At 41.9% G+C, this 13,654-nt stretch overlaps 1 protein-coding gene and 1 long non-coding RNA gene across 2 annotated transcripts in view; one reads left to right on the top strand and one right to left on the bottom strand.

Annotated features, from left to right (window-relative positions):
* rtn4r (reticulon 4 receptor) overlaps positions 1 to 13,654 on the top strand; it is a 65,768-nt gene that overhangs the window by 32,974 nt on the left and 19,140 nt on the right. The window lies entirely within an intron of this gene.
* The window catches only part of LOC117819530, a 33,995-nt gene that overhangs the window by 8,266 nt on the left and 12,075 nt on the right, over positions 1 to 13,654 (bottom strand). Inside the window, exon 2 of the long non-coding RNA XR_004632565.1 lies at positions 9,379 to 9,552. This is a non-coding gene — a long non-coding RNA (uncharacterized LOC117819530). The remainder of the gene's footprint in view (positions 1 to 9,378; positions 9,553 to 13,654) is intronic.

A 13,654-nucleotide genomic window follows, 5' to 3' on the forward strand; every position in this document is an offset into this window, starting at 1 on the left:
GCTGTCTTCTCCTCATTGTGTTCTGTACTTTCTCTCCACTGTGGGGCATGCCTTTTTTATGGCCTTTGATGGAAAACTGCTTTATTATTCATCAACATACTTGTACACCCGGTCACAGGAAATATTCATGTGCTTGATTCTCTTTTCCACATCTCTAACTTCATGTGTTTATATGCCTGCCTGCCTCATGTGTTTGAACATTCTGTACAGTGTAATGTGTTCCTGTGTAACGTGCAGTAATTAATTCATGTTGCTTTATCAGCTAAACAGATTGGAACTTGCAAACTATTCCAACTTAACAGTAAAGACATCAGTATTGATGTCTTTTCACTGCTCCTATTCTGATTGATCCTTTTCATGTTCCACACTCGACTGTGGGTTTAGAATAATCTTCAAAAAGGGACAAAAATGAGACACATTAATATCACTCAGCAGCCATTAGAGCACCATAAGACTTGTCACAATCTTTCCTTGAAAGGCAACTGTGTTATTTGTGGATATCAGGCACTGTGAGTGGAAACATGAACAACCAGGATTCTGATGAAATTGTATTTAGGCCGAGTACAAAAGGAAAAAGAAAAACACAAAACCTGTTTAGTGATCTTTTGTTCACTATGAAAATGGAAAAATGTATCACAATAGAAAAACCTGGCTCCCCTCAAAGCATTCACAGTGACAAAACAGACAAACCAGTTTGCTGTTCCCTCACACCTTTCATACTAAATTACTTGATTTCTCAGCCAATAAGGAAGGAGCTCCGCAATAAGCGTCACCTTGACTCAGGTGGATTTAATCTCCCCTCACCTGGAGGTAACAAGACTCAGTAATGATTCAACACATACAACACAACAATAGTCTCTCAAGTCGAGGATACATCGTGTGAATAGAAGCTGATTCTAAACTGATTTTTGAGTCACATGACTGATGTTGAAGTCAGGCTGAACTCAGCTGGACCACGTTGTTTTCTGCACATTGTACAAAGGGGCACTGTCCACAGTCCAATCAGCTGATCCCTACTAGTTGGATTAATTTTCTAGCATGTCAGAAAGTTTGGTTGGCCAACTGCATCCTTTTGCAAAGACAGGGCCATGAGCCAATTCCACAACTTCAGGGCTTATTTTGAGGCAGCCTTTTAAAACACCATGGCACTATGCTATGTCTTCTGGGCAACTGAAATACCCATCGATAAGCGTTAACATCACAGGCACATGTGTAATCTAATGCAATCCAATACAACAACTACCACAGCTTATCATTTGATGAACCATGTACACTTTCAGCTCTGTTGTCATGTCAGCAAGGTGACAATTGTACTTAACAATCTAAATCTTATTCTTTGACTTCATCCTCCCCTTCTGTGGGACTTTTCAAGAGAAACTTTATTGAAGATTATCAAAGCAAACCCTAGTGTGTGCACATAACTCATGGTTGTGCCTTCTAAATAATTAACTTGTATGGTGTGAATTCACTTTCCACCATGACATTTATGCAATCATATAGTGTATGTTGGACCCAAACAGGACTCAATAATGATTCAACACAAACAAGACTTCATAGTTACCTTCTTCAGAGGTCTGAAGAAGATATACTTGTTACTGAAGAAGTATATCAGGGTAACAGTAGCTTTTCTTTTAATTTTAACAGAAAAAAATAAGTTTAGTCGAAAACAAAGACCTAAAAACTCATTTTTTACATAACATTAATTCATGAGTGAGAGGAATTGGCACCTTCCTCTCAGCTGAAATATCAACATTTATCCAAAATTATTTACAATACAGCAAATGAGACATTAGGGCCCCATGAAGTACTCTGAATCCAAATACCGTTATTTAATTGTTGTGATTGTCCCACTTTGTATTTGGTTGTTACTTAATGTCTTAGTAGTTTTGTATGGCTGTCTTGGCCAGGTCTCTTGTGGCAGACTATGTCAATCTCAAAGGGACTTCCTGGATAATAAGGCAACTAAAAAATCTAATAATAAAAACCAGTCTGATTGACAGGAAGTCAATGGATATTTAAAGTTTGGGTTAATGGACAGACAACTGCAGTTTTCCCAATGCAGAATTCCTCAAATTTAGAAAATAGAGCGACGCCTGCAAGCTGGCTCAGGCAGCTGCTTTTCGTACACAGTCAACATGCATCGTTCCCACATTCACCTCACAAATCTTTCTCCCAAATTTGGCTGTCTGTTTAAGCTGCAAGATTCCCAATCACTCCCTCTTTTCAAGCCACCACTGCACCTCTGCTGCACCTAAACCTCCAGCCCCACCACCTCCCCAGCATCCACCTGCAAGCTCGGACTACAGAGGGTTCAAGATCAATTATCTGCATGTAAACTAAATCTGTGAGGAGTGACTATGTCAAAGCTGAGACACTAAACACAAACAATGATCTGTTCCTGCACTGAATTGTCAACCAGCACACTGTGGGTTGTCTGACTGAAATATCTTGAGATGAGTGTTGCTGTCTTTAAAGGAGAAAACTGCACTATGGTATCAAGACACTGACACTATGCTAGAGAAACATTTACCAAATCCATGATAACCAAGTAAATATATACCACCCTATTTAGAGGCTGTTTTCTGCTTGTTGTATCAAAATGACGTATTAAGGTGTTCTAACAGACGTGATGTAGTTAAGATGGAGGCTGCTTTGCACTGTGTTGTTCCACTGCCAACAGGGACAGTGATGAACACTAGGGGGCAAGCTTAAGCCTTCCTCACCTATCCATAATATATTTAGGCAATTAGATCTGCTCTCTCCTCTCTCTCCTCTTCCGTTCTTTAACTCTTTAGTTCTTGCATGTGTTTGTGTTTGTGTGTGTGTGTGTGTGTGTGTGTGTGTGTGTGTGTGTTTGTGTGTCTGTCTGCATCACACTGGAATGTGTCAGACTGTGAACTCACACATTTGTTTGAGTGTGGGCCTGCGTGTGCCGAGCCGCCCACATTAATCTTAATCCAGAAATAACGTTCATTGGGCTATTTACCATCCTGATTGAGGCAAGTTGTTTGGATTTCTGACACCCTGGATTACAAATGGATTGCATCTCTGTAGTCGTTTTCTCTCTTTCTTTCTCCTTCTCTCTCTGCAACCCCTTCACACACCCTGTAGTCTGTGTTGTTGCAGCCTGTTTCCTATGATACACTTTCTCTCTCTCCCTCTAATCTCGCTTGTTTTTAAACTCCATGTTAAGGCCCTCTTCAGTTGCACTGCAGCTAAAAATCTCACTCTCTTACTCCGCCATCTCTTGCCTTTAACCCAGTATCTCCCTTTCTCCCTTGCTCCTTCGCTATCAAGAGTCTCCCTCTCATTGCACCGCGGCTCCTTTGCAGTGTCGGCCTCAATTTGCATCATTCCTTGCTGTGCTGGTGTCAGCCGGGGCCTCATGATCAAATCCGAGCAGCTGATGACTGCTTTCATCCCACATTTAGCCGCCTTGTGTCTGTGTAACTGCCTTCCCCGTTTCCCACAATTCATTGCTGGTTCAGGAGTGGTGCCCGCCTGTGTCTGCTGGTCTGTCTGCTGCGTCGGTCTGTCTGTTGTTTGTTGCTGGGATCGGCGAACAGATGGTGCGCTACGTTTCCCCCTGCAGAGTGTGAGTGCTACAAAGTGCAGCATCATGCAAGATGGGTTTCACTGCAGAAACAGCTTCCATGGACGATCTTTTACACTGAGCGTGCCTTATTAATAAGTATAAATACTACGAAAGCGCGTTTAATGCACACACTTTCCAATGCATTTAGTTTTGACCCTGTGTAATGTAGCCTTCGCCAGTGTTCTTGGAAATGTTTATCCTCATATTACTTCCCTTTTTGTGCTAAATATTTAATCAAGGATCTTCACAATGCCTCACTCAAAGTTTTCAAATTAAAGCTGCAACATTAAAAGGATTGTCCTTGACTGTTTTCAGTGCATAACTGGTGAATTATTAAGTGCTTCGTAAGGGGACCTCTTTGTGCTACAGTTCTCGGAGATCTGCCGTCGTTTGACAGTTCCTGCAGAGAATATGAGTTCAGCAAAACTCCCAAGGCAATGCTGCTGTAGTTAGAAATATATTTGCAGGAAAGTAGCGTCAATTGGCGCATGTAGGCAGGACTTCCCCCCTAGGAGGATGAGTGGGTAAGTATGCACAGTAACTCTCTAGAGGCTCTGCTTGCTAAAATATTAACAAGGTGGATGAATTAATTTCACATAAAAGGCTTCATTTAATTTCCTCTTCAATGACATTACCAAAGCACATTCATGGTGGAGATTGGTAAATTTAGGGAAATGAACACACATGCAGCCGCTATCACGCTGTGCCAAACTGTGCCACTCATAGCAGAAGTGTATTTTTAACTGCTAATGAATTAGTTGTGTTTGGACCAAAGCCAGGCACTCAGAAGCTAAGATTAAAACTCTGCTCTTGCTAATCATAACAAAAGCCATGGGATTAGTCATTGGAGATAGAGTCAAGGTCCTTGCCCACACGGCTAATTGAGCTCTTATCTCGGCCCTGCCGGTAATGCCATTAATCATAAATAGCTTGTCATGTTCAGGAGAAAGTGTGGACGCTCCAGAAGCTCTCGGTGAGCTCTGAGAGTGCACAGAGCTTTGTTTTCAAAAGCCCGTGCTGAGCCTTGTGGGTGTCGTAGGGAGATTAGTCCATCAGGGTGTTCTGTTACTTAGCCTGGACTCCACTAAAAGGTGATACAAAGGTGATTTGTTGCCTTTCTTTATGATCACATTTGTGTTGGATTCATTGCAGCACAAGCCTCTTTTCTTGCTTTCTGCCGGCTGCTGAGACTAATGATAATCTGCGGGAGCATGATTTGTTGCTCAGAGCAGACACAGAGCCTCTACTTTCTTGTTTACTCTTCTTCACCGAAGGCGGTTTACCATAGATATAGCCAACAAAAGTGAAGGAGCAAACATTATCCATTGTTAACCACTTCAGTTGCTGCACAGTCATTCCTATGCCCTGTAGAAATCCACTAGAATGTCTGTGAAATGACATGCTCTTGAGCTTTCTCCTGGTTTTCTGTATTATCTGCCTCTATGCTCTTTTCCTCTTAAAAAAAAAGCGTGTGTATAACCGCGCACTGTCGTCTTGTGACCTATTGATCGAGCAGATTTTCCCCAGGAGAGGCTAAAATGATCGTTTTTTTGTGCTCCTGTCTCAAATCGCGCTTAACTTTAATTGCCGGCCCATGATGCGGTCTATGAGAATGCTCTAAAACGTGAGCGCTCACATCAGTATGTACTTGTAAATTAGCATGACAGTTGCGGGCGGCTGCAATGGGAGTAAGAAGGAGGCGGCGGTGGAGACAAGGTTACGAGCTCAGCAGAATGATTGAAATCCCCGTTGTCAGGTGATGGCTGCTCAGGTGATGCTGCAAAATGCTAGAGCGCCTCAAAGCAGAAAGCAGACAGAGAGGAAAGACTATAGAGGTTTTATTATGAGAGGAGGATCAGGGGAAATTTGTCCTGTGCTGTCTGTTCCTTTCTTGTTTCTTGTCAGGGATGCATGTCACATGCAGCCTACAAAGCAAATATGCATAACGTGAGGAGGCACATGTACAAATTCAAGAGCTACTACAGTGGCATCCCACAGAGTGATGAGTAAATGATCTGCCATGTGTGTGGACAGAAGCAATGAATCAAAGAAATCAAATGAGAGCAGGAGACCTACTCGAGAGACTTGATGGGTTAGAGCAACCGGACCATTGCTGAGTGAGCAGTTCCAGTGAGAACTAACTGGGATTATATATGACTTTGTTGAAGCAGGAAGACATCAAGTCTGCATGTCAAAGTCCTAATATTAACCAGCTTTCAACCAGTTACAACATCAAAATGTCAGAAAACTAATTTTTGTTTCTTATTTTTGATAAATTGTTGATTTAAAGCTTCTATGAGGAACTTGCGGTTTCTATCAATTGTGGCACCCCCTGTGGATGAAGGGTATCTGTTACTTCTCTGTTGATTCCGTCTTATGCATGAATAAGTAGTGTGTTAACATAATAACCCATCCTGCTTTTTGTTTTGCAGTCAAATATGTGACCCATGACAATTAATTCTTTGGAAAATGTTTAAAAAAAATGGCATTTGATCAGGAAAACTGGTACCTGCCACCTGTTAGCGCATTTCATCTACGAGGGCAACTCAATGTGCTTTACATTAAAACATTAAAAGCATTGGAAACATTCAGACAAGCATAAAACAGTACAATTAAAATGACAAATATAATAAAACAGAAAAGAAAAAGGAAAATTAGAAATATATTAAAAGTACATTTAAAATTTGCATTTAACCCTCCTGTTATGTTGCGGGTCAAATTGACCCTTTTAAAAGTCCATTTTAGGCAATATATGCCTTCCAAACCAGCTTAATGCAGCATAAAAGTCTGGGCAGCATGTGACAGAAGAGGTGGCTTGTTAATTTATCAACATCACTTCATACATTTTTTTTTTTTCCAAAATGTAAAATAAAATAAACAAAAATCTGTCATGTAAAACTATTGTATTTATATTTAGGTCTTTCCAATGTACATTACAAAAGTTTTAACATTCATTTAAATAAAACCAACAAGTCAGTTATCCTCATTGAACCATGATCTGTGAGAATTAAAGAACACCAATGGACTAAATATTGATTTAAATGTTTAGTAATGGAGTTAAAATTTAGATTTACAAAAAAATGTTTTGGGGGATTTTTTGGTGTTCTGACACTTTTGGATAATTGAATATACCCCGGGTCAAATTGACCCAAGAGCATTATTGCTGTTCCAGAGAAACAAACATAACAGGAGGGTTAAAGCAAGTTAAAATAAGCTAAGATAGGAAGGCAGTGGCAAATAAAAAATTCTTAGTCTTAAAATAACCACAAGTAATTGGTTTAACTCTCTGTTTATGGTCTTGTTGTTTCTTGAAGGTCATAAAGAGACAGTAGTATCTATCAGTCGGTTTCATAACCAGTGAAAACTCCTCACAGGAGCTTTAAGGGGTGAAATGAGGGCAGTCTTTATTATTGTGGCTTTATTTCTTTAAAGCCGTTTTCCAGTTGTGCATGTAATCCCAAAACACTGTCAATTATTATGACAGCTCTGGTATTGCTCTACTGAGCAGATGAATAAATGTTAAAACGTACTTAAATAAGTTATGCTAAAAATCAGTTATTACAAGTCAGTAAATTTAGAGTTTTGGATCCATGTTTCAGATTGAACTGGATCGTTTTTTACCTCTGTAAAGGTGGATTTCATTCTGTGACGGATTATCTAAAGGTTCATGTCTTTAATTTTCACACACATTTGAAATATGGATCAACAATCATGTTTTTCCTCTGCTGACTGACTCCTGAAGCTGAAATACTGTAGTGAAAGTGAAAAAAACTTTTAATACTTGGGGTGTTATCTTCTCTTCCAACAAACAAATAGCCTAAGTGTTATAAGCTGACAAAACACTATTAGCAGTAATTTGAAACTACACATACATGGTGTTTTGTTGCATTTTGCAAAGCATTAAGTCGTAATCGGCTGCACATGGAGGACCAAAAGTACCATTAAAAGCACTGTAATGCGTTTGTATTATTCAGACATATCAGGCCCATTAGCACAGGCACTAGGAATGGCATTCATATTACAAGCCACCAGGAGCTTACAAGATGGAGCTCCAGGGAAAAAAGGAACAGCTGAAGGATGCAGTTTAAAAATACCAGATTGTTTTTCTCCAGGGCTGGAATGACTCATTACCCAGGCAGCAAGGCAGGAAGTCTTGTCAGTTGGGTCGCCCCACAGTACAGCAACACGCAAATTGCGCCAGCACATCACTTACAGAGCTTGAGTCGCTCAGGGACTGTGAGAACAGCCGTTCACATACACAAGCACAAAAAAATCTCATGAAGAGGAACCTGTGTTTGAATCCAGGGAGGTAATGTATGCAGATTGCAGGAAGCTTTTGTTTTCTGGGAGGTAGGTGGAAGTCTCCGGTGGCTGCCATGTGCTGACATGTTTATCCCTCCTTCTCATCTCGTGACTCGCTTGTTCAGGAGAGAGGGGTGCTGGGAGATAGCCTGACCAAACCATCTCTCAAATCCGGCTGCACCGCCGTGACGACTTACCACTATTGGATCTTTCCTCAGGTCTTATCTGATGGCTGCACTGCCGTGAGGTGTTGTGAAACTGATGCTTGCACGTCACACAGCTCTCCTCCTATCTCACTGGGTGCAGCCCCAAGGCGGTGTGAGGGAGATGTTGAAGGGGTTAGAGGGCATATTGAGGGCAGACGGCCATGGCACTCAGCCTTGGATCATCCGTCACCGGGGAGATACAGAGTAGGAGTGATGACTTCCCAGCTTGTGCTGAGCTTTGAGCCAGGACTCGACCTTTACAGTAAGAAAGGTGACTGATCCGTGGAGGGCTCTGATGTAAAGAAGTGCCCTTATCACGCCAGCAGGGAGGGAGAGGAGGAGATAGCAGACGGACATGTGAAGAAATTTAACTGAATCAGGGCTTGACGTGACTGGGATGTTCTGTTACGTCATCCTGTCTTCATCCCCACATTTTCTGCCCCCTATCCTTACCTCCCTCTATCCTTCTTATCTGAGCTCCTCTGCAGAGAAATCCATTTTCCTGCAGCAGGCCGCTTTGTCTGCTCTGGGTGCGGCGGTACTGAGGCGGCTGGTAAATAATGCACAAGTCTTCCACAATTCTTCGGAAGGAAGGGAGCACTCACCATAAGACCCTTACTGAAGCGGGCTTATTAAACCAACCAGGCTGCTGCGGTTTGGAATCCTTTTTTTTTAGGGGGCAAGGTGAGGTGAAAGAGAAAGTGTCCCAAAAGAAAATATAAGTTGTAAAGGCCCATTTCCCCACTCCTTTACCCACTGAAGCTAAAAGAAGTAACCAAATGGGAGTTGCAGGGAGCTCCTAAAGTCACTAAGTGTGCCTTTGCTTTGGTGCACTGCAGAGCTTCTCTTTGGTGAAAGACAAGATTGCTGACCTGCTTCTGGAAACTCAGACAGCGCTTAGCCTTATTAGTTTTGGTTTATGACGCTTACAAAAGAGAAAGCATGCACTAGATTCAAAGCATTGGCTGATGGTAGTTGAATGTGTCACTTGCATCCCTCACAGATTGTCTAATACTTCCTGCCAAGCAGTGGCAGTGAAGGCCAAACATGGTCGCCATCTTGGTTTAGCTTGGGAAAAACATAGAACGCTAGGGTTAGGCGTAGGCGTAGGGGTCAGGGTTGGGTTTCAGCACAGGACTTGATTCCCATGGTCTCCTTGGTAAAAATCCTGTGTTCTTTAAATCTATCTGTTGCCCCCAACCTTGTCCCAAAGTAGCCTAAAGTAACGTCTAATATCGACCCAGAAGGTTTTAGGTGACTCTTGCACATGCTTACCTTTAAAATTAATTCTTGGGGTGCGGGTCCGCCTAGTGGTTTAAGCCAAGCCCCAAAAACAGTTGCCAGAGCCCTTGTCGCAGTGGTCACTGGTTTGACTCCCTGCCACAAACTTCTGCTGCATGTCTTCCACCACTTTCTTCCTCCTACATTCCCTGTCTCTCTTCAGCTGTCCTGTGCAATAAAAGACAGCAGAGCTTTAGGATCCCATATCTCATTAGACAGCTGGAGCAAGACAACATTTTTCAATAGAAGCGCAAGCACGGAAACTAACGTGAGATTAAACGGCTAAAACAAAGAGAATTTAAATGTGAAAAGAGGGAAAAGTTAAAGCAGTGGAAATAGTTTATCGAAAAATAAAAGGAAGGACTCAGGAGACTTGGATTTATTCAACCAAAAAGGGAAATTTGTATTCAGAATGTAGAAACAAACAAAAAACTCAATGCATGAATTAAATCATTCTTTCCAAAAACATTCAGTAACTAGAAGTTATTCAACAGTTCTCTATCACAAATATTTTTCATCTCTTTTTCTAACTCAATAATTAGAGTCCATCCTTAAAACCCATTCAAGGTTGTTAGTCTATTAAATAAAACAAAAGGTCAAATTATTTGGCCTAACCATAAAATGGACTCTACAAGTGGTGATAGACTTTGGAGCCAAAATATTTGGAGCTCCCCCTACTGACTGGCTGCAGTATAGGTCATAAACCCTGCCTTCCCCATGTTAACAGATGGAACAGATGGAACATAAGTCAAACTAGGAAATTATAATACAAGTCAAACACGCCTTTTATCAAAGAAGTTAGTTCTTATTATGCAGATTTGATTAGGTCAAAGTTTGGATTTTTCAGAGAACTTTAATTTCAATTAGTTATTTGATGATTGATTGACAGCTCTCTGTGGACAAATACTCCTCCTGCGTTCCTGTGTTCTGTACCAGATTAGCAGAGTAGATGGAGGAATGGTGAAAGATAACATAACACTTAACACACGAGTAATTGAATTTTCCATAGTCACACGTCTGATTCAAACTAACACCTGCTCCTCCACCACCCATGTCGCTTGTGAACATGCCTTGGCTCCACCAACGCAATAAGTCAGCGCCCATCGAGGTGATGTTCTGGCTTCATGTCTCACAGCGAGAGGAGCATGGAGGTGCAATGTTTGTTTAATACAGTCACAGGTCCTATGACACTGGTAGGTCAATGATCGGGGATGATTCTTAATCAGTTCCATGAAGTTTGATGATTGTTAACAATATTATGGCGTTGAAGAGTGGCTCCTGGCTTAGCAGTAGGGGTAGCTCTCCATAAGTTAAAACAAAAACCTTTACCAATTCAGCGTTTAATTGGCATCTTAAAGGTAGTTGTTAGTTGTTTTCATCAGTCTGAAGGCAAGGAGTAAGTTTCGTGAACTTTGAATACTTTGGGGGGGGGGGGGGGGGGGGGGGGGGGGTTAAGTTATATTTTTTGGCCTTTTTGCCTTTATTTGATAGGACAGCTGAAGAGAGACAGGAAATGTGGGGAGTAGAGAGTGGGGGAAGACATGCAGGAAATGGTCGACTGGCCGGGAATCGAACCGGTGACCCCTACTCAGGGGCGCTTAGACACCAGCACCCCTGAGTACTTTGTAACAGCAGTTTTGGTAGCCAATGTGTTATTTCTGATTTGAAATCCTGCAGCAACTCTTCCTCGAGCATGCAGAAGCTCAGTATATTGGGCTCTGATTGGCTGCTGGCAGCAACACAAGATTTGGAGTGCGATAGTGGATTGAGAGTTTAAGTAATCCGTCCCATTACAGTTGAAGGCTCGTTTCTTTGCCTGTATCATGAGCTTTGTTGTTTGACGCCTTTGAGAAGACAAAACTAAAACCTCGACATAAATGTACTGAGACTTAGCTAGAGGCCTTCAGGGGACAAGCCAGACTATCTTCTTTATGGTTCTTTCAGCTATTTTATTTCTGAACTGGTCCAGTTTTCTATACCCTCAATAAATAGATGTGATAGTGTTTTGTTTTTCCTCCTCTCATTCTCACCCAGTTCTCTGCAACTCTACTCCCATGTTGTTTCATTTTTAGCCAAAATGCTGCAATGCTTGTCATTTCTCTTTAAAGCATAACAGAAAATAAAACCCTCCCCGTGTGCTTGAAGGTTCTTACTCTCCACAGTGCTTTAATATGTACAGTAAATAGTGTTTGAGTCAACAGAGGAGGCTACATTCTGTCTCATAGCTGCAGTGTTCACATGCTTTGTGTTAAAGTGGAAGGTCTAGGATAGAGAATGAATCAGATATACGCGGAGGCAGGTGGAAGATATGAGATCCTATAGCTCACTTATGTCAAAAATCCACCTACATATGCTTACACAAAGTATCGCAGCCTCCACAAATATTTACCGGATTCTTGGTAGTTTTCGTTGCGCAACAAACCCAAACATATTGCTTTGACAGCACTATTTTGGAAAGAGAACCCTGCAAAGAAAAAAAAACTACAATATGATGGGAGGAAAACACTGCTGAGAACAGTGCTCCTGTTACAGGGCAGAACAGCAGAAGTAGGCCTTGTTTTATTGGCTCTGAAACATTTGCTTGCAGGAGCTGACTCCGAAGATGAAAGGAAGGGAGAGGTTTGTCTTTTCCAGGTCAACATGCCTCCAGGGTTGCCTACACATCCAAAATAGATGGATCTACAAGAAAGTTAGCCAGAATTAGTTAACGCTTGCACAATGATCTACCTCATTTTCTTACATTTATTTGAGTCTTTTTATGTTCTGCTAGTCTCAGGACGTCCCTCTTCCTCAGGCGCTCTCTTACAGACGCTTGTGGGCACATTGCGTCTCTGTATTCCTTCCACTGCGTTTGCGATGAGTCATGCACCAGAAATTAGAGCCATTGTTTGAGATAATGGAGAACTAATGGCCGCCTTATGAGACTGTTTATAAGAGCGTGTGTCGTGTGGTACGACATGCAGACTGTGTAAACACCACCCGCACAACCACAAACCAGTCAGTCACCATAAACTGTAAACTGGGCTCCACCCTCCCACCCTTGCCCCAGTTATCTGCCTCATTCATCTTCATCCTCTTGAGATCCCATCGACCTCCCTCACTTTGACGACACTTCAGTCGCTCTCTGTCAATCACATGTCATTAAAGGATCCCGGTCTTCTAGCAGGATATCCCACGTGGTTTTCTTGTCATGCCTTTCAGATGAACGCTCTGCCATATAAGTCAGTGTGTACCAAAGCTGCTTTGTGGCTGGAATCACAAATAACAGCCTGATGAGCACCGTGCTGTATGACCTGACACTGCACTGTGCTGATCTGTCTGTCATTTATGTGGTAAAAATAACTGCACTGTGCTCAACCGGCTTGTTTTTGGCACAGAGTGTTTTAAAGGATGCTTCTTCTCTTTTTTGTTTTCTTTATCTGCTTTTCTCTGAGGACTAGGCACAGATGGCCAGCTTCAATATAAAACATTCAGAATGAGAGTTCAAAACAATAAAAGTTCAAAACATACTGTTACATAATTGTTAAAGGGACAACAACATAATTGAATAGTCACAGAAAGCAGGAATAAGCTAAACACTGAAGGACTTAATGTAACAAAAAGCTATAGGAATCTCATAAATTGGCTATAGGAAATACATTTCTCACCCAGTACCATTTATTATCCTCAGAATAACTCATGGATAAAATATACACATTAGCCCTTTTCACATTGACAGTACAAGGTGGGCTCCTGTGACATCTCCCCTTCAGTGTAAACGTCACTGAGGCCTAATAGTGGACTAAGTCTCTGCCTCTGAGCTAGCATAGGAGGTAGTAACCAAGCGGCAACCTCCGGTCTCAAACTATGAAGCCCATGTGGAAGTGTTATAAACTGCAATTCATTGAGAATCTGCTTGAGGCTAGCTGCAGAAACACCGGAAACCACATAGACATGAATGGGAAAAAAGACGATCTTTGCAGCATTATTAAACATGTTTACAGCCTGGTTCAAAAAACGGCTTGGCCCTACGTAGCTCATCTCTCTATCGGCACACACTGTACAGGGGGTGATTTTTTTTCTAATATAATGGTTCAGAAGATATTAAGATTACAAGTTTTTGCCCAAATAAGGACATGACTGACATGACTCCCGGTCGGGAACACATAGCTGTTGGCTAAGAGGCTCAAACTTCGCCCCTCTACGTCACACTCTGCCTGGTTGAGTTCTGCATTTCCAATATGGCTGCAACCGTCGATTGGCTTCAAAACAGGGCTCAGGAACCGTTCGG

The sequence above is a fragment of the Notolabrus celidotus genome, chromosome 9 (assembly GCF_009762535.1).
Source record: "Notolabrus celidotus isolate fNotCel1 chromosome 9, fNotCel1.pri, whole genome shotgun sequence".
In the NCBI taxonomy this organism is placed as follows: Eukaryota; Metazoa; Chordata; class Actinopteri; order Labriformes; family Labridae; genus Notolabrus; species Notolabrus celidotus.